The following is a 23,557-nucleotide window of genomic DNA, read 5'->3' as shown; positions in this document are numbered from 1 at the left end:
ACAAGAGGTAAATGGATGATGTCACAGACCTACATAAGAAATAAATAGTAAAGTCAACAGTGGAAGTAATGATGACAACATCAGATAAGACTAATCTTTTATTTGATAACTGACATTTGTCTAAAAAAAAACCCTAATTACTTTGCAGTCACAAAATGTCATAGCTATAGTGTATAGAAACAAACAGATGTCCCTAGATGAACATTGACACATAAATTGAGGCACAGATATATTACCTCAAAATTCCATTTCACACAGCTAGCAAGAGTCAAGACTGGGATTTGATTTTAGATCTGTCTGTGTTCTAAATCTCCCCCAACAATCTCCTCCTTACATACTTTTCTCCCTTTCTTTTTCCTCTTCCTCTTCTAATTCCCCACTCCTTCCAGTCCAATTTTTCTTCCTCCTTTTATTCTTTATAAAGTCAGATAACCCTTTTGATCTATTAATCTTGATATCATTTTCTTGAATAAATTCATTCAAATTTTCATTATAATATTTTAGAAGAAGTACTTTTTTTTCTTTCTGGAACGTTTGTACTTTTGTTTGTGTTCTTTGTATGCAAGTTCATATTTTGGGGGGTGCACATATATGTAAGGGTTTGGATGTACATGCATGCAAATAAATTGGAAGCCAGAGGTTGATGTTAGGTGTTTTCATCAATTATTCTCCAACTTAATTGTTGACACAGGGTTTCTCACTGAACATGGAGGTCACTGATTTGGCTAGACTAGCTATTAGCAAGTTAAAGGGATGCTCTCATCTCTGCAATCCCAGTACTAGAATTACAACTGTTTACCACCATATTTTTCAATTTTATGTGGGCTTTGGGTATGGTTATGAACTCTGGTCTTCTTGTTTATGTGGCAAACACTTTACTTCAACCCTTTCCCTAGTTCTGAACACCTGTTTTTCCTCTTACAGTACATTGTCTCATAGAAAGTTCTGTTTACATAAGGATGAAGGAATCACATACATATTTACTAAGTGCTTATAATGATTCCAGGTATTAAATATTTTAGTGTATCAGCTCATTGAATTTTTCTAATCACAGATGTGATGTCTTTTATCTCCATCTTACAAGTTAAGGAGTTTAGGCCAAAAAATTTAAGGAATAAGATTGTCTAGAAACATGTATCTAGCAGAAATTCTGACTTCGTAAATATTCACCATTTTATATAAGATATATTGTAGTTAATTTTGCATTACTTGGATAAACACCTGACCAGAAGCAGATTATGGGAGGATTTACTTCAGGCTTAAAGTTTCAAAGGGAAGCTTTATAGTGGCCATGGAAGCTGGCTTACTTCCTCAGCCAACACACATGAGATAACTCTTGATACACCATAGAGCTGCACTCACAACCCAGCCCCAGTTGCACACCTTCTCAAGCATGGTACTACCTACTGGAAAGTTAAGTCAGAAGCTAAATCTTAATCAAAGATACTTTTGGCTATAAAAGGACATTTAATTTCAAAACCACAAGGTCCAAACTTGAAATGGTTCTCTGAACCTTCAGGATGTCAGCACTTGGGGAGTTCTTGTAATGCCACTTGAACACATGGCCTCTACTGGAGTGCTTTTTTCATTTTTTTTCTTTTTATCCTTCAGAGGGATAAGTTAAGGAGCACCATTGGATGCTAGTGATCACATGCAAAGGATATAAGCTCACCAAAGAGTAACAGGACTATAAACAACAGGTCAGATGTCAAATGATACACATAAGAAGCAATTCTCTTTTATTTTGTCTTTAAACATGGTAATAAGTAATTGTAATAAAGAGAAAATGTAAATGCCATACATAATATGAAAAATAAAACATTCGCATTGTCATATAGTAGACAGAAGTTCAGCTGTTTAAAAGATAATTTGTGGGGCTGGAGAGATGGCTTAGCGGCTAAGCGCTTGCCTGTGAAGCCTAAGGACCCCGGTTCAAGGCTCGGTTCCCCAGGTCCCACGTTAGCCAGATGCACAAGGGGGTGCACGCGTCTGGAGTTTGTTTGCAGAGGTTGGAAGCCCTGGCGCGCCCATTCTCTCTCTCTCCCCCTCTATCTGTCTTTCTCTCTGTGTCTGTCACTCTCAAATAAATAAATACATAAATAATTTAAAAGAAAAAAAAGATAATTTGTGGCCAGGCACGGTGGTACATGCCTTTAATCCTCTCACTCAGGTGGCAGAGGTAAGAGAATCACTGTACATTCAAGGCCAGTCTGTGAATACATAGTGAATTCCAGGTCAGCCTGGGCTAGAGCAAGACCCTACCTAAAATCAAACAAACAAACAGAAAGGGATAATTTTTGTTCTTTTTTTGTGGTGAAGGATATAGAATATTCAGTCTACTTAAGAAGTATCTTATAAACTGTCCCTTGATGAAAATACTAGGAAGATTGTGGGGACCATACTGGGCTACATAGCGGTACTGTCTCAAAAACAAATACACAATAAAACAATAACAAAGGCAAAAATCAAAAAGCTATCTATTAGGTACTGAATAAATCCACATTTCAGGAATGGAGAGATACACATTGTTCCTAGAAAAACTGTACTTAGTCATTGTACTTACCTTGGATAGTGTGATAAAAGATAACTTTTCCATCTTTCCTTAAAATTGCCTGCTTTTTTCTGAATTCTAATTTGCAATAATAACATATTTTTAATATCTGAGAAGTAGCCTAATTGTACCTCTTTCATTATTTCAATTTAATAAATTATGCAGTCTGAAATCAGAGAGGCTCATTCGTTAAACAATGATGGGTTGATAATTTCAGTTGATTTTCCTCCTCACAAACATGTACTCTTGCCTCCTATTTCATGCTGCATTGAGCAGGTAATAATTTCATACCAAAAAGTATTGTAAAATTAAATAATAACTGATTTGAAAGTTTTGCATGATATAAAATGAACAATTATGTATATGTTATGTACAACATAAATAAATTGTGTTTCAATCATTTCATCATTTTGAAGGCCCAGATTCTACTTTCAGTTGCTTTCATTTCTTTATTTCTGATAACATGCTATTGCAGTTAGCTTTACTTTGCTGGCAGAAAATGCCCAATCAAGAGCAGCTTGTGGGGGTAAAGGGTGTAATTTGGCTTAAGGACTCAAAGGGAAGCTCCATGATGTCAGGGGAAAACAATGGCATTAGCAGAGGGTGGACATCACCTCCTGGCCAATATCAGGTGGAAAACAGCAGCAGGAAAGTGTGCCAAGCACTGGCAAGGAGAAGCTGGCTATAATGCCCATAAGTCTGGTTCCAACAATGCTCTGCTTCCAGAAGGCTCTATTTCCCAAATTGCCACCAGCTTGGGACCAAGCATTGAGAGCACATATGTTTATGGTGGCGGGGCACATGAATCAAACCACTACACATGCTTTCAAACTGAAAGCTAAAACAGATATTCTTCATTGTTTCATCCGCTTATGAGAAAAATTGCTTCATAGGAGTGATTTAGCATCCAAAATATTGTGATACCTTTTAAGAGTTAGGGTGCATTGTTTTAGTGGTGATAGTTGTTTAATTTTGTTGAGGTATTCTTTTAATTTGTTTTTTTATTAACAACTTCCATGATTGTAAACAATATTCCATGGTAATTCCCTCCCTCCCCCTACTTTCCCCTTTGAAACTCCACTCTCCATCATATCCCCACCCCTTCTCAATCAGTCTCTCTTTTATGTTGATGTCATGATCTTTTCCTATCCTATTATAATAGTCTTGAGTAAGAAGTATCAGGCACTATGAGGTAATGGATATCCAGGATATTTTGTGTCTGGAGGAGCACATTGTAAGGAGTCCTACCTTTCTTTCACCCTTATGTTCTTTCTGCTAACTCTTAATTTTTATTGAAGTATTCTTGAGTTTCTAAGTGTAAAAACTCAATAGACTTAATCACAATTCACCTGTAGCTGAAACCCCAGGAGGTATTTGATCCTGTAGCAGATAGATTCAGGTTCACTGAGATGAACTTCCAGATCAGATACAGTTATGAAGAAAAGGATTTATTGAATATTGAAGCTTACAGATCCAGGGGAAGTTCCATAATGGCAGAAGAAGTTAGCCTAATTTTACAGGACCAAACACACACAGAGAAGCACAAACCTAAAAGCAAAAATAAACAAACAAACAAATAAACAAATAAAAAGTACTGCACAGCACACTTCAGGACCCCTCAGCACACTTTGTATCTCTTTAGATTGAAATCTTAAGCCCACCACCACACCTTAAGATCCGCCAAGTGACACTGCCTCCAGCCTGATGGCTGCAGATGCAAACCACAAATTAATAAAACACTGAAAATATTGGGAGCCATCTATTCAAACTACCACATTCCACCCCAATAGATTCATAACCATCACATATTGTAAATTGTACTAAGTTTTATTTTAAAGGTTCCCCTAGTCTTGATCAATTTAAGATGGTAACTCCTGTAAAATCAAACAAGTTAAATATTTTCAACATATAAGGGCACAGAATAAACATTTTAACTGGTATAATGCATAGAAAAGAGAGACTAAAACAATGTGAATTCAACCACCATCAAATAAACATCAAACTTCTACAATTTAAGTTCAATATATCCAGAGACTGAAAGTCTATAGATTTTCTTTTTTAATTTCATCCCTCCAGTTTGGGAGAATAGCCAGGGAACACTTTCATCCTAGGCCAATAGTGTACTTTATGGTAGCCCTTGCATAGTCCTGATATAGCCAAGACACATTCAGGTCTTCATTTAAAACATGGTCCATTTTCCAAAGGCTCTTTCACCTATCAGGGCATTAGGCTCTGCCTCATGCCACATCTCAGCAGTGGCTCCTGGAACCATGTATATTTCATCACTCCTTGTAATTTTTATGGTTCTCAAACCAATACCAGGTGTGCATGACACAGCCATATTCTTTATTCAGGGATAACATAAATCGAAACCTTGAAAAGCAGGTTCTTTCTCCAGTCAACTCTTTCAAAAAGTTTGCATTTTATGATAGTCTTTCCTCAGGCATCCTTTCCATTGTTTCACTATAAAGTAGTTGGGCCATCTTTCTTAACATTTTTAATGTGTTTGACAATAGCAGTAACCTATAACCAGCCTCAGTGCCTGTAATTTTGCTTGAGGTTTTTCAGCTTAAAAATCTTAAATCTCTCAGTCCAATATCTTTAGCCAAGCACATCAGTCCATTACAAATTTAACTTTGATCAAACTCCCTGGGCCTGGGAAGTAGGACACAACCAGCCCTTATGCCAGTAGCCCAGTTCCAACAGTCTTCTGCAGTCATTCATTCCCCTTAGAAAGTTCATAAGCCAAGCCTCGAAGTTCAATAGTCTATACTTAGCATTCTCAAACTCTCATCAGAATAGTTCATAAAACTTGGCTTACCACTCCATAATACATCTTCAGTTGCAAATGCCAAGTCCATGCTCATTCCTCCAAAATAATACTTCCAAAATACCAACATCCACATGGTCAGGTTCATCTCACACCACTCCTGGTACTAACTTCTGTAGCAGATAGACTCAGGTTCACTGGAATGAACTTCCAGACTAGGCACAGTTATGGAGGAAGGGATTTATTGAAGCTTACAGATCCAGGGGAAGTTCCATAATGGCAGAAGAAGCTGGCCGGCTTTCACAGGACCAAACACACAGAGAGAAGAACAAGCCTAAAAGCAAAAAGCAAAAACAATCAAACAAACAAACAAAACAAAACAAAAAAACCAGCACACTTCAGGTACTCCATCTAGGCACACTTTGCATCTCATTAGATTGAAATCTCAAACCCACCACCACACTTTAAGATCTGCGTAGTGTCACTGCCTCCAGCCAGATACAAACTACAAACTTATAACACATTGACTATTGGGGGTCATCTATTCACTACCACAGGTGCCTTACAGGACATGGCACTGCTTCTCTGAGACTCTCGGCTTTATGGGCTGTTCTGTTACAATACTTACTTTTACTGTGTCTACCAACGAAGCTTGAATGTTGCTTGGTTGTCTTCTTAGACTGAAATCTGGGTCTGTTTTTGTCATGAACTCTTGTTTTCTCAGAATTTAAACAGTCAGAATTATAAGGCTAATTGTTCATTGTCCCCCCTCCAATTCTCCTAAATGTTAATACTGGTTACAAAGTGTCTCCTATACCACAGTCTTTCTTAGAGCAAGGTTAAAAACCTATGTGAGGGGTGGTAGACGTAGATTATTGGCTGAATATGTGTCTTACATGCAAGAGTCCCTGGGTTTGATATCCAGAAACAAGGAAACAAACCAATCGCAGGTGATTTCTGCATTAGTAAAGGAAAAGGAAAATTGATTTCTTGGAGGATGCTCTTTGGCTAAACCTCTATTGCCCTTAAAACTGTAGAAAAATCCACACTTAGCTTGATGTATTTATACATACCTATATAATTCCAGTACTTAAGAAGCTAAGGATCACAAGTTTGAGGTCAGCCTAGGTTGCATAGTTAGACACTGTTAGAAAGGGAAGGCAAAGGAGTAAGCGGGATGGGAGAGGTAGGGAGGGAAATAGTGGAGGGGCAGGGCACAAAAGGGAATGTCTTACTGATTGTTCTGAAAGAAGTTGAGAAACAAAGTGGAGAGATTTTCCTCAGCTTAGAATGTGAGACTCTTCAACAAGGCACCTCTCAGGGATATAACCATAGTAATTGAGTTTAGGTTTTTCATTCTGTGGAGTAGAGATTGAAGTCAGAAGCCTTAGACTGTATAGAGAAAAAGAAAAGGGAATAAACCAGTTCTCGGTTAAAGGAGCACAGGGATGTCCTGAAAGAACAATGCTATATACTCATGGAGACACACATTTGGCATCAGGCTCTGGGCTTTCTTTTAACTGCTAAACCATCCCTCCAGCCCAGGCTCAGTTTCCTTTATCTGCATTGTTATCGTCAAACCTCAGTAAAATTTAATAAGTTTAGTGATTTGTTTCAGCTGTGCTTGAGGAAATAAAATGAGGTGAATCTTTCCCTCTTGGAAAAAGCAGAAAAAAAGTGCTTAGACATGGTGGAAGAGGACTCAGGTACTTTATCTTGGCATGAGATGAAGATCCCAACCCAGACACATTCATTGGACACATAATCATGCCCTAGTCCTTCTATACTGTATGAGGATTTGGATTAAGTTATTTGGGTAAGAAAGGGAAAGTTTTTCTCAGAATGCAGCACTTGGAAACTTCACTTATATTTGGTTTAGGCTATTTAGTTCCCCATGGGATCAAGAAAACTAGCAAATGTCAATCTGATATGTAATAACTCCAATTAAATGAAATAACTATTATTCATAAATCACTATACCCTGTGTGGCCCAAGAAAATTCTTTATCCAATGTGGCCTAGAGAAGTCAAAAGGTTGGCAGCCTGCATATAACAATGACTTGATTTTATGTTCCCAAATATATGATATATTATAATATGTATTGATGCCAGAATGTTTTTGATAAATTAGAGGGTATTCTTTTTTCAGTCTTGGTTTTCATGGAAATTTTGTCAAAGCACAATGGAACTCCATCGTGGAAAAAATCAAAACTATGATCAGAGAAATATCCTTTTGGATTAGGTCTGGTGTTTGCATCTCCAGTGTGACTGAATAATTATCATGCATTTATAAGAACAAATTACAAACAGATATCCCAAGAAGACATTTCAACACATTGTCAACTTAGAAATGTTAACTGGGAGAAAGTTTTACATGCATGAGTTGGGGTGGACAGTCACAGGCATGAGCGTCTAAGATTAATGTGGGGAAACCTAAAAAGACTTAAAGAATTGACAAAGAAATATGCCCACTCATGGGCTGGAGAGATGGCTTAGCAGTTTAGGCACTTGTTTGCAAAGTCTAAGGACCCAGGTTCAATTCTCCAATAGCCACATAAGCCAGATGCACAAAGTGGCACATACATCTGGAGTTCATTTGCAGTGGCCAGAGGTCCTGGTGTGCCCATTCTCTCTGTCTGCCTCTTCCCCTCTACTAAATAAAGAAATAAATTTAAATAAAGAAATATGCCTACTCAAACCCTTGTTATCCATGATAATGCTAACTTATTTCAGTGTACTTTGATCTTCTCAAAGAATTGTAGTCTGCAGCAAACCAAGATTGTAGGTGGAAAAAGTGGTGATTGGTGATAGGATTTCCAGGGCAGAAGCTGAGTTTTTTAATATTGACTCTGCCTTCTTGACATCTTTCCTCTGCCACCCCCACTCTTTAAATGATATAACACAAGAGGCTACAGAGAGTCCCCAACAGGGAAGACCATTTCCACTCCTCAGCAGTTTTGGAGAGTATCACCATCTCCAGGCGTCATTGGTGTATGAGCTCATATGGTGTGCCCAATGTGCCAAATGAGTAAGGGCAATCACAGATCAAAAATTCTGAGGAGAAAAGCAAGGCCAAGTATTAAGGGGAATTCTTTCCAAAAGTAAATAATGATCACTTCTCAAGACCCTATATGACCCAAGTCAGTTAAGATCATTTGCATCTTGCTTTTGCTCATGGGCTTAGTCAACATTTTCTTATGTTTTATTGTTTTAGTTCTTCTGAATACATCTGTGGCTACTCATATGACTCTGATGTAGAATATATTTTATTTAGAAATTATTTTTAATATGTATAAAAACTAATCTTAGTTTTTTGAGGCAAACCCAACAGACTGGTCTTTTTATGAGAGAAAGTGAGGGGAAGGATGTAACAAGAGAGAGAGAGAGGGAGAATATTAATATGCCAGGGCTTCCAGCCACTATAATTCAAGTCCGTACATGTGTGCCACCTGTGTGACCTTGTGTGTGGGTTGCGTTCATGGTTCCTTAGGCTTCACAGGCAAGTGCCTTTACTGCTAAGCCATCTCTTCAGCCCCTAATATCAATTTTTAGCAACAAATAAAAGATATTTGGGCAAGCCAAAATTTTATCATTACTTAAATTTTTGGAGTATTTACTCAGAAGGATAAAAATTCTCATTTATTTTATACTATTAAAACTCTCATTTGACATTGAATGGAAGTATACCAGAGATTGAAATATTTTGCTCTATTTTGGATGGGATGGTTACCATGTGTTATTATGAAAAACCTAGTATTAACAGATAATTTCAAGATAATTTTAGTCATTTTCAGGTCTGGGGATAATATCTGGGAAAGTATATTGTTGGCCACCTAGGACATCAAAATTTCATGGTGGAAACTTAGATTTAGAAAATCCCAATTAATTAATATAGTAGCTATTCCAATTGGAAGGACGAGTAAAACCACCCTTTCTATACGTGGAGATATGATGTACAAAGAAAAGAATTCTAAATGATCTGTGAAGACAGGAAGAGTTTTGTGTTCACACTCAGTAGTTCCCTAGGTGTTGTTAAGGCACAGGTAAGGTGGCTATTGAGAGATTAAATTATACAGACTCAAGGATGGGATTCTGGAGGACTTGGTGTTCTGAAGACTTAGAAACTTCTTTCATGGGCTAACCCAGCAGAAAAGCTCTCACCAGACACTAACCTTGAACTCCACAGAATCCAATATTGGGAGAAAAAATATTTTCTTTATAAATCTCATAGTATCTGTTATTATGTTATGGCAGTGAAAAACAGACTAGGGTAATAAAACATTTCAATTTTGATGCATTAAATTAGAATATTGACTGTGTTTCCAAGAATACAAACCAAACTGTTAGTTATTGAAGTCAATGTTCTGGGAGAGGTGTCATCAGGCACACATGTTTACACAGAGGATATCTGAAAATAAAATAATGAATGACAACACTGAAGGATCAAGCATCAGACATTGTTGGGCAATGAACATTTTTGCAGTGAGAAAAATAAACCAAGTTCTTGTCCTTGAAGACCTCAGAGTAGAATGAAATAAATAAATATAACAACACTATAAAAATAATGAGTAAAACTGCAGTATAATAGTTCTGGATGCAGAACAGAGGACAAAGTGGGAAGGCATACTGAGAGCCATGAGACCGCTCAGCAGGCTGCCTGAGCAGTTCATAGCAGATGATTCCACTCGAGTTTGATGTTGGCAGTGGACATGAAGAAGAGATCAGGGGACAGGAGTAAGTTTAATCTGCAGAAGCCGGTGACTTCAGGCCTACAGAAATATCTCACATAAAAAATCATGAAAATAGTTATTGTCTTTAAAGGGAAAAGGCAGTGATGAGAGTTATAATTTTTAGGATTAAGCTTGGGGTTAAACTCAGCTCTGTTGCTCAATCATTTTGAAAGTTTGGGTAGCTATTTAGTTTTTCCATCTTTGGTTTCTGTATCCATTATCTTCCTATTGTCAGGATAAAATGTCTGACAAAAGTCAGTTTGAATGAAGAAGTGTTCATTGTAGTATTCAGTCCATAGTGGGTGAGTCAGGGAAGAAGAGCTAGAATCAGAGTTGGGCACATTTGGTCCACAGTGATGAAAGAGAGTCATGAATGTTGGTGCCTAGCCATCTCTCTCCTTTTGTTATAGTCCATGAGCCTAGCCCATGAAATAGTGCTGTCCAAGTTAAGCTAGGTCTTTGCACCTAGATTAGCCTAAACAGTATAATTTTTCAACCATGACCAGAGATTAATCTAAACTACATAACTTCTCACAGGTGATTCTAGTTCATGTTAAGTTGACAATCATTATGAATCATCATAGTCTTTTCACCTGTGAATGAGATAACTAATACTCTGAAATGTTTCTAACACTAATAAAGGTGGAAGCTATATAGTAGCAACTTGTAGGGTCATGTGAAACATGACATTTGTAGGAGATAAAACTAAAAACAAAATAACAACAACAAAAACAGTGAATTTCTTCTTTACATATTTTTTGTTCACTGGCTGAACTCTGAAAATTAGGCTGGAAAAGTACAAAATAAAGACAAGAAAATCCAACAGAAAGTTGCACATATAAACAGAATTACTCAGTTATGGGAAACTCAAAGAGGGGTTAGATCTTGGACAGATCTAGTATCTTCTTAAAGTACAATAAGTTTATAGAGCATCTGAGTCCTATATATAACAATATGTGGGAATGCATTTATTTATGGAAACTAGTAGAATGTAAAGGCTAAAAGTAAGGTATGTATTCTTTAATTGTCCGCTCAGGGCCCAGGCCGTTAAGAGTTTAATGTTGTCTCAAGCGATTAACTTCTGCCCTTCCTGGTATGTGTTGGGGTGAGAGGTGGGATGAAAATATTAATTTACTATTCAAAAGTAATAACAGGAGATCAAAGAATTTTTTCCTTTATTGCCATTCAGGTTTTTTTTTCAGTTCAAAATAACCCATATGCCAAAGTTATATATTCTATCTACCAGCCTCTACAGGTATTTGGAAAGTGTTACTTTTATTTTAATAGCTAAGATAAAAATATATTTAATGGGCTGGAGAGATGGCTTAGCGGTTAAGCGCTTGCCTGTGAAGCCTAAGGACCCTGGTTCGAGGCTCGGTTCCCCAGGTCCCACGTTAGCCAGATGCACAAGGGGGTGCACGCGTCTGGAGTTCGTTTGCAGAGGCTGGAAGCCCTGGCACGCCCATTCTCTCTCTCTCCCTTTATCTGTCTTTCTCTCTGTGTCTGTTGCTCTCAAATAAATAAATTAAAATATATATATATATATATATATATATATATATACATATATATATATATATATATATAATATAGTTAAGATAAAAAACCACATAGTAAAAACAGAGCTCATTAGCTAACATAATTAAATAAGTATGTTGAAGAAATAAGTGTTTTACTTAAAGTATTTGGTATTATTGGATCTAACCCAAATAGATTTAAGTCTCACATCTTCTCACTTTTCTTTTATATCTGTTAGTTTTATCATTAGACAAATGGTAACAAGATGATTTAAGATATGAAAACCGTAGAGTTATATTTGAGCTGCAACCTTCTGTTTCAGACTGCTTTTGTCCCCCTTAAGCCCAGTAGTTACTGATTGTTCACATGCACAAACTTCTTATAATGAATCAGTACTTTGATGTCTGGCAACCTCAGTGGTAAGAATGTTTCTTTAGCAAAATTTCCAGTTATGACATCACTCTCCTTGATCATTGCCTAGGTTGTAGCATCTTTGACTGTGGACAGTACTATGGAATTCTATCATTTACTAAGGCCTGAGCTATTCTGACATAATCTCATAGGTTAGGGTTAGTAGAGGAACCAGAGGCCAAAATTTCCCCTATAACTTTTGCTATTTGATTTCACTTACAGATATTTCTCTTTTTATTTTTATCTTTTGTTAATTTTCATTTATTTACTTGAGAGCAAGGGACAGAGAGAGAAAGAGAGAGAGAGAGGGAGGGAGAGAATGGGTGCATCAGGTCCCCCAGCCACTGCAAATGAACTCCAGATGTATGCTCCACCTTATGCATCTGGCTTACATGGGTCCTGGGGAATCAAGCCTCAAACCGGGCTCCTTAGACTTATGGGCAAGCACTTAACCACTAAACCATCTCTTCAGTCCCACTTACAGATATTTCAATGTTACTTACCATCAAGTCTATCAGTTTTCACTCTGTTTCCATGTTGTATTTCATGACTCAAAGACTAATAACCTGAAAACTCCTTGAAACTGTAGTTGTGCAAAGAAAGGTATAGGCTTCCACCCTCCTACACACTTCATCCTTACTAACCCAAAAGACTTTCCTTCTTGGTCTCCATTCACTTATCCATCAAAACCATGTTGTATTAAAAAAAGATAACAAGAAATATATTTCAGTTCTATACAACCTTTAAGAAACTGAGGATAGAACTATCATTGTTAACTATGGGATAAATAAAAGGATTCCTAAACCCATAAGCACAGCATGACAAATTAGCAAAAACATGACCCTAAGACAGAAGGGGCTTCCCACCCAAGTGAATCATCAGCTCGCTGGTGAAAACAATTTATTTGATGCTGATGAAAACCCAAACATTTATAACTCATTTAAACAAGAAGCTTAAGGAGAGAGCTTCTGAGACATGAAAAGTTGATTCTATTTTGCATGGGAAATTATTGAATTGGACTTCTCTCAGGGCTTGGGGCATGAACACATCTGGTGTGTATGGCTGGTGTAGTCACTGGGTAAAATCTTGACCACTTTGAGGCTTTTATTTATGGACCTTGATCCCCTATCACTGGAAAGCCTTTCTTATTATGTCTGAAGGACGTCTTAAAGCTGTCAGTCATATATCCAAAATAAAACTCTGATTCCCTCTTACTTAACACCCTCATTGGAGCTCACTCTTGCTTATGTAGCTTCCCTACTTTTCTTCTTCACAAATTTTTGGGGAGAGTAATAGGGTAGAGGCCCCTGTAGTAGAGCCCAGCCTTGTCCAATAAATCATTTTCCTTCTGTGGTGGAAAGATAGTTAACCAAACCCAAACTGAGAGATAATAACTGTTCAGGTGTCTTCATTGGTGTGGAGGGAACATTTTTCACACTTTGGAATGCAACTACACATCTACTCACTCAGATGGCAAACCAAAGAACAATTGCAATCCAATTTTGGTGAACCAACAGCTTACCTACTGGGGTTACTTACAGAGCAGGAGTTCCAGAACATGGCTATCTCAAGGACAGTTTCATTGCCACAAAATTCTATGCCATCCATGATGGAAGATATATCATTGAGTCCCTGTCTTAATCAGTTCCACAATGATGGGATGAGCATCCAAGCAGACACAGTTTACAGGAGGAAGGAATTCATTTAAGCTTACAGATCCAGGGGAAGTTCCATTAAAGGCAGAAGAATATGGCTCCCTTTCACAAATTCAAGCAGAGAAACAACCAAACACCAAATACCAAAAGGCAGAGATCACAAACCACCAGAATACAAATTACTCTTTGACACCTTTGGGCTGAAATTCAGAAGTGTCCCCAGTGACACCTTAGGGCTGAGCTCCAAGATACACACTCTGTGATGCTTCCTGCATCCAGTTGTCTAGATATCCAGGTTATAAGTTCAATTTTAGCACCTGAGTCAATGGGGGGGGGCACACCTTCAAATTATCAAATTCTACCTCTGACCCCCATAAACTTATAACTATATTACACTATAAATTCCATTCATTCAAACTTCAAAGGTCTCCATAGTCTACCAATTTCCCTAACTTTGAGTCCTGTAAAATCAAAAGAAGTTATTTTTATTGCTATAAGGGATAATAAGGAGAGGGTGGACAGATACAAAAATCAGTAACCATCAGGTAAACATCAAGCACCTGCAGTTCAAGTCAGTTCAAGTTAAAGTTCAGCATTTACAGTCTTTGGACTTCCAATTCTGCCCCTCCAGCTGGGCTGAGTAGTTGGGTAAAATTTCCATCATGAGACTATAGTGCTCCATGGCAGCCTTTGCACAATCCAGGTATATCCAAAACATCTTTGTGGGTCTCCAATACAAACCATTGCACATATTTAGCTCTATACACTGTTCTTTTTGCCTTTAATACAGGATTATCCTGCTATTCATGCCACATCTCAGAAGTGGCTCCTTTTCAACTTCAGACAATGGCCTCACTGGCCACACAGGGAAATCACTCTTTCTCACATCCTGCATCTCAGCAGCAGCTTCTGGAGCCGTAAGCATTTCATGAGCCACTTCAGGTCAGTTTTCGTGCTTCCAAAACCATACCAAGTATGCAGTGACAAAGCCATTTTATTAATCCAGGGAGGAAATAAATCATGACTTTGAAGTGCAGGTTTCTTTCTTTTGGTCATCTCCTTTCAAAACAATCATATTCCTACTCATCCAATCTTTTCTGAGTGGACATCAATGCAGACATCTTTCCATTTCTTCAATGTAAGCAGTTGGCCCACACTTAATAAGATGAGGGTAACATGTTCACCAATATTAGCTTTGGTAACCTAAATCTGTCTCTGTGCCTGTAACTTTAAACTTGAATGAATTTTTCCTGTGATAAACCATGTATCTTTCAGTACTATATCTTCTGTCAGGCACACCAGTCTATTACTTTCCAATTCAACCTTAACTAAACTTTCTGAACATGAGAGGAAGAACACAGGCAGTCTTTATGCCAGTAGCTGAGTACCAACAGAGTTCTATGCTATGTCCCCTTCCTCTTTGAAGGTTCAGAAGCCAACACAATTCCCTGTCCATTTAGAAATTTCAAGCTCTCACCAGAATACCTCATAAAGCTTGGTTTACTGCTGTCTAAGGCTTCTGCATTTGCAGGTACCAAATACTTGTACAGTCTTACTCCAACGTGCACTATTGGTACCAGATTTTGTTCCAGTCAGTTCCACAAAGCTGGGATGAATACATAACCCTGCACAATTTGTGGGAGGAAGAGATTTTTTTCAATCTTACAGATCCAAGGGAAACTCCATCAATGGCATAAGATATTGACTCCCTTTCATGGTTCCAAGGAGATAAAAACAACCAAACTGCTAGCAAACACACACGCACTAACACCACCACCACCACCACCACCACCATCACCACCACAACAACAACAAACCAGCAAGTACAACCACCAGAGCACAGAGTGTTGTCCTATTCCTTTGGGCTGGAGTTCAGATCTGCCCGCTAGTAACATTAGGGCTGGACTCCAGGACTCGACCCCAGTGACACATCCTCTGGCGGCGCAGCAGAAGATCCAAGTTAGAAATTTAATATTAACACTTCAGTCAGTGGAGGGCATTCATTCAAATACCACAGTCCTCCATGTAGGTAACTTCATACTTTCTAGATAGTCTAGCTTCTCCCAAGAGCCCCTGCAGTTGGGGAGGGCAGGAGGGAATGATGTCTGGAATTCCATCTGAGGATCTTTTAACTCTCCCATCCTTCAGGAGCTAGGGAGCTTCACTCCCATAGCAATAGACCTTACTGTCACTATAGCGTTCTGCTCCAAAGTTGCCATGGCTACTAAGCCAAAACATTCTGTACTCCAGGATGACATCATGGTACTTCTGGAGAAAAAGTGTCATACAACATCTAACCAGACAATGTAAACCTGAGAGCTTAGGGTCACAAAACTACTTCTCAGTGCTTGTTAGAGAAATCATAGACATTGCATAAAGAAGTGAGGACAGTGGAGGATAGGCTAACTAAAGGAGGTCTTCATGTCTTCACTTACTGGAAGGCAGAAACCACCCTTCAACTTCTTTTATGGTTGATATTCTTACATAGTTTATAGGTGTGTCACTTAGTATGGAAATTATATTATAAATAAGATAGAGGTCATCTTGGGTTCACTCTGGCAGCCATCTTATATCTGATTAATTTCAACTTGTCCACCGAAGAACCCCTGGCCTACAGATATCTTGTGTTCAAAGCAAAGTAAGATGAGTGCATGGTAGAAACTCAGCTAAGTCATCTAGGCAGAATATTGGGAAACATTCAGCTTTCAAAGAATAAAAAGTCTGCTTTGTTGGCACACACCTTTAATTCCAGCACTTGGGAGGTAGCAGTAGGAGGATCACCATGAGTATGAGGCCACCCTGAGACTACATAGTGAAATCCAGGTCATCCTGGGCTAGAGAAAGACTCTACCTTGAAACCCCCAAATGGAAAAAAGAAAAAAAAAAAAAGGTTAATTTGGAGTAATTTTGAATTTAGAAAACAATTCCAAAACTTAATGCCTAATATCTTGTGCTTGATTTCTTTTAAATATATCATCAGACATTATCTAGCGTGCTTGTCACATGAAAAAACAAAGTGTGTTTAGATTTTATTTTATTTTATTTTATTTTATGTTTTTTGGTTTTTCAAGGTAGTGATTCACTCTTGCCCGGGCTGGCCTAAATTCACTATGACATCTCAGAGTAGCCTTGAACTCCTTCTACTTCTGCCTTTCATGTGCTGGGATTAAAGGCATGTACCACCACACCCAGCTCTAATACATTATTTATTTATTTATTTATTTAATTTGAGGGAGAAAGAGAATCAGAGAGTGGGGGAGAAAGAGAATCAGAGAAAGAGGAAAAGAAAAAGAGAGAGAGGGAAGGAAGGAAAGAAAGAAAGAAAGAAAGAAAGAAAGAAAGAAAGAAAGAAAGAAAGAAAGAAAGAGGCACACCAGGACCTCCAGCCACTTCAAAAGAAATCCAGACACATGTACCACCTTGTGACTGACTGAGGTGTTAATATTAAATTTCTAACTTGGATCTTCTGCTGCGCCGCCAGAGGATGTGTCACTGGGGTCGAGTCCTGGAGTCCAGCCCTAATGTCACTAGCGGGCAGATCTGAACTCCAGCCCAAAGGAATAGGACCACACTCTGTGCTCTGGTGGTTGTACTTGCTGGTTTGTTGTTGTTGTTGTTGTGGTGGTGGTGGTGATGGTGGTGGTGGTGGTGGTGGTGGTGTTAGTGTGTGTGTGTTTGCTAGCAGTTTGGTTGTTTTTATCTCCTTGGAACCATGAAAGGGAGTCAATATCTTATGCCATTGATGGAGTTTCCCTTGGATCTGTAAGATTGAAAAAAATCTCTTCCTCCCACAAATTGTGCAGGGTTATGTATTCATCCCAGCTTTGTGGAACTGACTGGAACAAAATCTGGTACCAATAGTGCACGTTGGAGTAAGACTGTACAAGTATTTGGTACCTGCAAATGCAGAAGCCTTAGACAGCAGTAAACCAAGCTTTATGAGGTATTCTGGTGAGAGCTTGAAATTGCTAAATGGACAGGGAATTGTGTTGGCTTCTGAACCTTCAAAGAGGAAGGGGACATAGCATAGAACTCTGTTGGTACTCTAGTTTATATGGGTACTGGTGAATTGAACCTGGGTCCTTAGGTATCACAGGCAAATAAATGCCTTAATCAATAAGCAATCACTCCAGCCAAGATTTGTTGAATTTTCATCCTGATGATTTTTTTATATTGTGGGATCTTATATAAGATATCTTAGTTCAGCTGGGCGTGGTGGCGCATGCCTTTAATCCCAGCATTCGGGAAGCAGAGGTAGGAGGATCGCCGTGAGTTCGAGGCCACCCTGTGACTACATAGAGAATTCCAGGTCAGCCTGAGCTAGAGTGAGACCCTACCTCATAAAACCAAAAAAAAAAAAAAAAAAAAGATATCTTAGTTCACCAAGCCAATCACTTTGTCTCTTGAGTTTCCTCTGACCTGTGTCTTTCTTTGTTTCCTCTTATTACCTGGATAGTTGTGCAGTGGGCCTGAAACCAGAACTGTTATAGAATATCCTTACTTTCCAACTTTATTGGTGCTTGCCTCTGGACAGACAGAAGTTTGGATCTGGGGGAAGAATTCTAAAGGTGGGAGGGGGGGATAACTCAGAACATCATGTCTAAATACTTATCAGTGGGCCTTACCGATGGTGATATTAACCTTGAATCTTTTGGAAGTGTTTTTTTTTTTTTAAGTTACTATTTTGTTTTTCCAATATTCTTCCTTTTGGACATGAATGGCCAGATACAGACTACTCTGAATATCACAGCGGTGAAGTGGAATAGTGGGAAAGCTGTTTACTTCTCTTTTTGATTTGATGGACACCTGAAGACCTATTACATGAAATGAGTGAAATAAAAATAATAACAAAAATTTCAACTGAAAACTCTTACCTAGGACTTTTCTGTAGTCCCTTGCTATTTTTCAAAGAAATATGCAATATTTTTATTATTTATTTATTTGCAAGGACAGGTAGAAGGGACAGAATGAGATTGAGACAGAGAATGAGAGAAAAGAAGTGGGCACACCAGGACCTCCTGAAACTGCAAATGAACTCTACATCCATGTGCCACTTTCTGTATCTGGCTATATTTGGGTACTAGGGGATTCAACCCAGTTCTTCAAGCTTTATAAGCAAGTACCTTTAACTGCTGAACCATCTCTCCAGCCCAAATCATTTTTGTTATTTTTATTGCCTGAAATTTACAGTACCTTCATGCTCAACATGCAAAATATCTTACTTCTCTAACCTCTCCTTACATTCAGGTCCCAACTCAAGAGTCACTTCCTCAGAGTGGTTGGTAAAGATTCTCTAGGTATTGAAGTCTCTTTTCATAGATGTAACTTTCTACATGGAGACAATTATAGTTTCCCGATTTATACTTTCATAATTCCATATTTACTTAACTCACATCTGTCCCTGTCATGCGTATGTAAAGGTCATGTGGTCAGGACTAGTGTGATTATTCATCAGTTACACAGCATGTAAAAGGAGGCTTCTTTGTACCCATTTTCAAGAATAAACATGACTAGAAAAGCATATTTAGGCCTAAGCTTACAGAAAAATGTGCTCTAAGCCATTCTGTTGAAGTAAGATGCTGAGGACACTCCTGTCCCTGATGCTGTGCTGGTGAGCAATCTACAGGGACAACCATCCAAACTTGAGCTTAACAGCAGCACCACTCACAAAAGCTGGAGGCTCTAAGATAAACCTCGCCAAGGAAGAGATTCTTTTGAGTGCTTCCTTCCATGGATAATGGCATTACCATCACAGTGCAGGGTGCCTGGCACTCACTGGTAGGCAGACTTGTGGCCAGTAAAAGAGAGGTCTGGGAAATTGAACTATTTCCCACATACTTTCATGAACAGAATACACAATGCTAGGTCTGTATCAAGACAGAAAGTGAGAGTTGAAAAGGGTCTGAGTAGCCAGAAATTTAAAAATTTTTTTAAAAAATCACATTCATGAGCACAGAGAGGTTCTCTATGTATCTTTGTCATAGGAGAAAAGATTGTGGAGTTGCCAGGATTATCAAATAAAAAATACAGACTGCTGGGCTGGACTAATGGCTCAGTGGAGAAAGTGTTTCCTAAACAAACATGAAGATCTAAATTCAGATCCCAAGAATCTGTGTGAAATGCCAAGTGTGTTCGTGTGCACCTGTGATGCCAGTGCTTGGGAAGTGGAGACTGGGAACTCCTGGGGCTCACTGGCTAGTCTGGCTGAAGGAATGAGCTCTAGATTTAGTGACTGATGCTGTCTCAAAGAGTACAGTAGATATTCACTGAGAAATACACTGGATGTCAACCTCTTGCCTCTGGATGTATATATACTCACATGCAACCATACACACATGTGCCTTCACACACAAACATGCGTGCATGTGTGCATAAACTCCATATGTGTGTGTGTGTGTGTGTGTGTGTGTGTGTGTATGTATGGTATAAAATTGACAGTTAAGCTTGAATTTAAGATAAACAATGAATAGGAGTTTTTTACTATATCTTTATTTGTGAAATGCTTATACTAAGGTTTTATGAAGTTATCTGAAAATAAAGTTAACTGAATGTTATACATTTTATATGCCAATGGAAGGAATGAAGGAACAAAGGAAGGATGGATGGAGGGAGAGAATCAGGTTAAATTTGTGCCATTAGATTTTTGATTCCTTTGATTGTAGATTTCCAAAGAAAACATCTGACTACAATTTCACTTTTCATGGTAAACTAGCCACTGGGAAGGGATAAGTTGGTCAGACTGCCTGGAATTTCTCACTATTAGCTAACAAACTGTCTTTTGACTAAGATGTGGCATGTCCTGCAACTTGATCCAGGAAAGGAATGTCCTGAGCTCAGGGATAGTCTGATTCCAGTGCATGTGGCAATTATATTTTGCAATATAAATTAATAAAATGAATTTCTAATTTAATCCCCCTTTCCTGAGAATTTAATAGCTGTCACTCTAACCCTGAAGGTGTGCTCAGGTGCAAGGCTCTTCACACTATTGTCAGTACTTTATGTCTTAAAATACATTGCAGTTATATAGGTGCTGGATATTTTATTCCTTTCATAGTTTATGCATCTTAGTATTTTTAAATACATTTTCAAATAAAATTTGTGCATTACTGAAGCAAAGATAGATTTTTCTTAGAAGATATTTGCTGGAGACTAGATTATCCTGTTTCCTTTCCTTCTGCTTTGCACTCTACCGCTGAAGGAGTTGGAAGGATTTCCATTCCTCTTCCTACTCTGCTAGCTTTATTCACACAGTGCCATGTCTGTCTTTTGTTTTAATCTTATTTTTAGTTATACGTCTTATGCTTTGCCTTCTCCATGGAAAGACTGTTTCCAACCCCAGCCACTCCCCTCTGATTTTTAGCAGGCAACCCATAACCATCACATGTCAGGAATTTGTTTCCTACTGGCCAACCTTCTCTTTAACTCTCCCCACTCCTGCCATCTGAAGACAGTCTTTCCTTACCTTGTCTCTTCCATACAGCTTCAATTTCTTCAGCTGCTCCTACCATACTGTACTTTGATTTTTTTTAAATGTCTGTCTAGCACCAACTGGATATTCTTTAAGAGAAAGAGCAACATATCTTTTTTACAATATGTCCGACTTATGCACTAAATTAATCCTATAACATCGCCAACTTGGAGCTTTATTTTCTATCTTTGTAAAGTTATTACACAGATGCATGTGAACATATATTCACATACACACTCATATGTGCATGCGCACATGCACGCACGCGCACACACACACACACACACACACACACCCATATACACACACACAGTAGATCCTAATGGAAATTTGCTGCCACTTAAAGCAAAGCTTGTTTCTCTATCTTCCATCTTCCCAAAGCATCACAAGTAACACAACTTTCATCTCATAGAGGTAAGAAAACTCACCTAGAGAAAGAAAGTAACATGCCCAAGATTGCACAAGAGTGGGGGGCACATTCAGGGCAAGATGCCATGTCTTTTCCAGTGGTGTCTGTTGATGATGATGAAAAGCATGTTGTTAGCTTTCTCAGCTACCCTTACTCTTCAGGTAATGTGGGTAGAGTTGGATATCACTGGCATAGCTCTTTAGCTAAGCCAGGTGAAATATCCAAACATCAGCCTATGGAAGTGTTCACAGTCAGTGGCCACAGACACAGCATTTTCTCCTTGCCAGTGCTGAGTCTTCCCTGGAAGTCCTGCTTCCTTTTGGTAAAATGTCTCCCTGGAAATAGTGGTGACACCTATGGACACTTGGAAGGGCTTTGCCCTCGAGCCTTATTGCCTTGGGGTTTATGGCCTTTGGCTGAGGGTCCTGTGCATATTCTGCTGATCTGAGGTTGTGTGGCATGAATGGAAAAGAGGATCTGGCTCTTTGGAAATACTTCTTTCAAAAAGAATTTTCAGGCTGAAGAGATGACTTAATGGTTAAGGTGTTTGTCTGCAAAGCCAAAGGACCTTTGTTCAATTTCCCAGGACCTACATAAGTCAGATGCACATGCATCTGGAGTTTGTTTACAGAGGCTAGAGGCCCTGATGTGTCCCCAGCTCTTTCTCTCTCTTTTTCTCTCTCTCTCCTCTCTTGTAAATAGGAAACATACATATACATATGTGTGTGTGTGTGTGTGTGTGTGTGTGTGTGTGTGTGTATAAATTTAAAATGTTGCTTTCCCTTCAAACTGAAAATTCCATTAACTATTTGAAATGGTCCTTATGCAGTTGGCATCAGATACAAGTTTTCCCTTCTGTTGCTCCATCTGAAGTTTGGAGGTAAGAATGCTCTACTCATACGTATTTCTAGAGCTAATCTGGGGAAACTGTTGTAGTATGTATTTTTAAGACAAGTTGTCCTATTTGGGGGAAGGTGCCTTGTCATTACTGCTTTTTCCCCATGAATAAGCTTGAGGATGCACACTTATATCATACCATTTCCCCCCTCTCTTTTGCTACTGAGATAAGCTCTGTGAAGCCTTAACCTGGCGTCTGGTGGATGAGAGTGTGAAAGTCCTTTAAGATATAAGGGTCACAACTACACCTGGAGAACACTTCTCTCAACAAATGGAGAAAAGCTGAGAGGATGAAACGTGACTCAGCATTCATCATATCAAAATTCGGACCAAATGTCGTTTTCTGGTTTTCATTCTTTTGTTAGGACTCAAAACTTCTTAAGCACAAAACTTAAAAATAAAGCAAAGTTTGTCCAAATACTGAAAATATTTATCAAAAATGTCCTACTTTTGGATTTCCTGTTCATAAGCTGTCTTGCTTCTTTGGCTCACTTGTTTACCTGTGTTTGCTTTGCCAATTTTCTTCTTTACTCTTTTCAAAGTGTTCTGTAAAACCCTTGAAGTTCTGTAATGTCCTAGAATGAACAGTCCTAAGCCCAGCTTTACCCTGTCTTAACGTCTGGGGGATGCTCAAACAAAAGGCCTGGAGCAGGTGTGGAGATTTTCATTCTCTTAAGAATTTTTCTTGGGCTGTGGAGATGGCTTAGCAGTCAACATACTTGCCTGTGAAGCATAAGGACCCATGTTCAATTCTTCAATCCTACATAAGCCAGATGCACAAGGTGATGCATATACAAGGTTTCACATATGCACAAGGTGGTGCATACATATGGAGTTTGATTATGGTGTCTGTCTGGAGGCCCTGGCATGCCAATTCTCTCTCTTTCTCTCTCAATCTCTCTCTCTCTATTGCAAAGGCCTGTCTGTTGGGCTTGTATCAACATTTTTTTTAAAGAATGTTTCTTAAAACACCTCAGACATCCACCAGGGAAAAGTAGTTTAAAACTACTTTGAGATTCCACCTATCTCCCCTCAGAATGGCTACCATCAAGAAAAAAAAAATGACAATAAATGTTGAGGACACAGAAAAACAGAATGCTTCTACACTGTTAGTGGGAATGTAATATGGTACAGCTATTGTGGAAATCA

This window comes from Jaculus jaculus, chromosome 1 (assembly GCF_020740685.1).
Source record: "Jaculus jaculus isolate mJacJac1 chromosome 1, mJacJac1.mat.Y.cur, whole genome shotgun sequence".
Lineage (NCBI taxonomy): Eukaryota > Metazoa > Chordata > Mammalia > Rodentia > Dipodidae > Jaculus > Jaculus jaculus.
Note: the sequence above shows the minus strand (reverse complement) of the source record.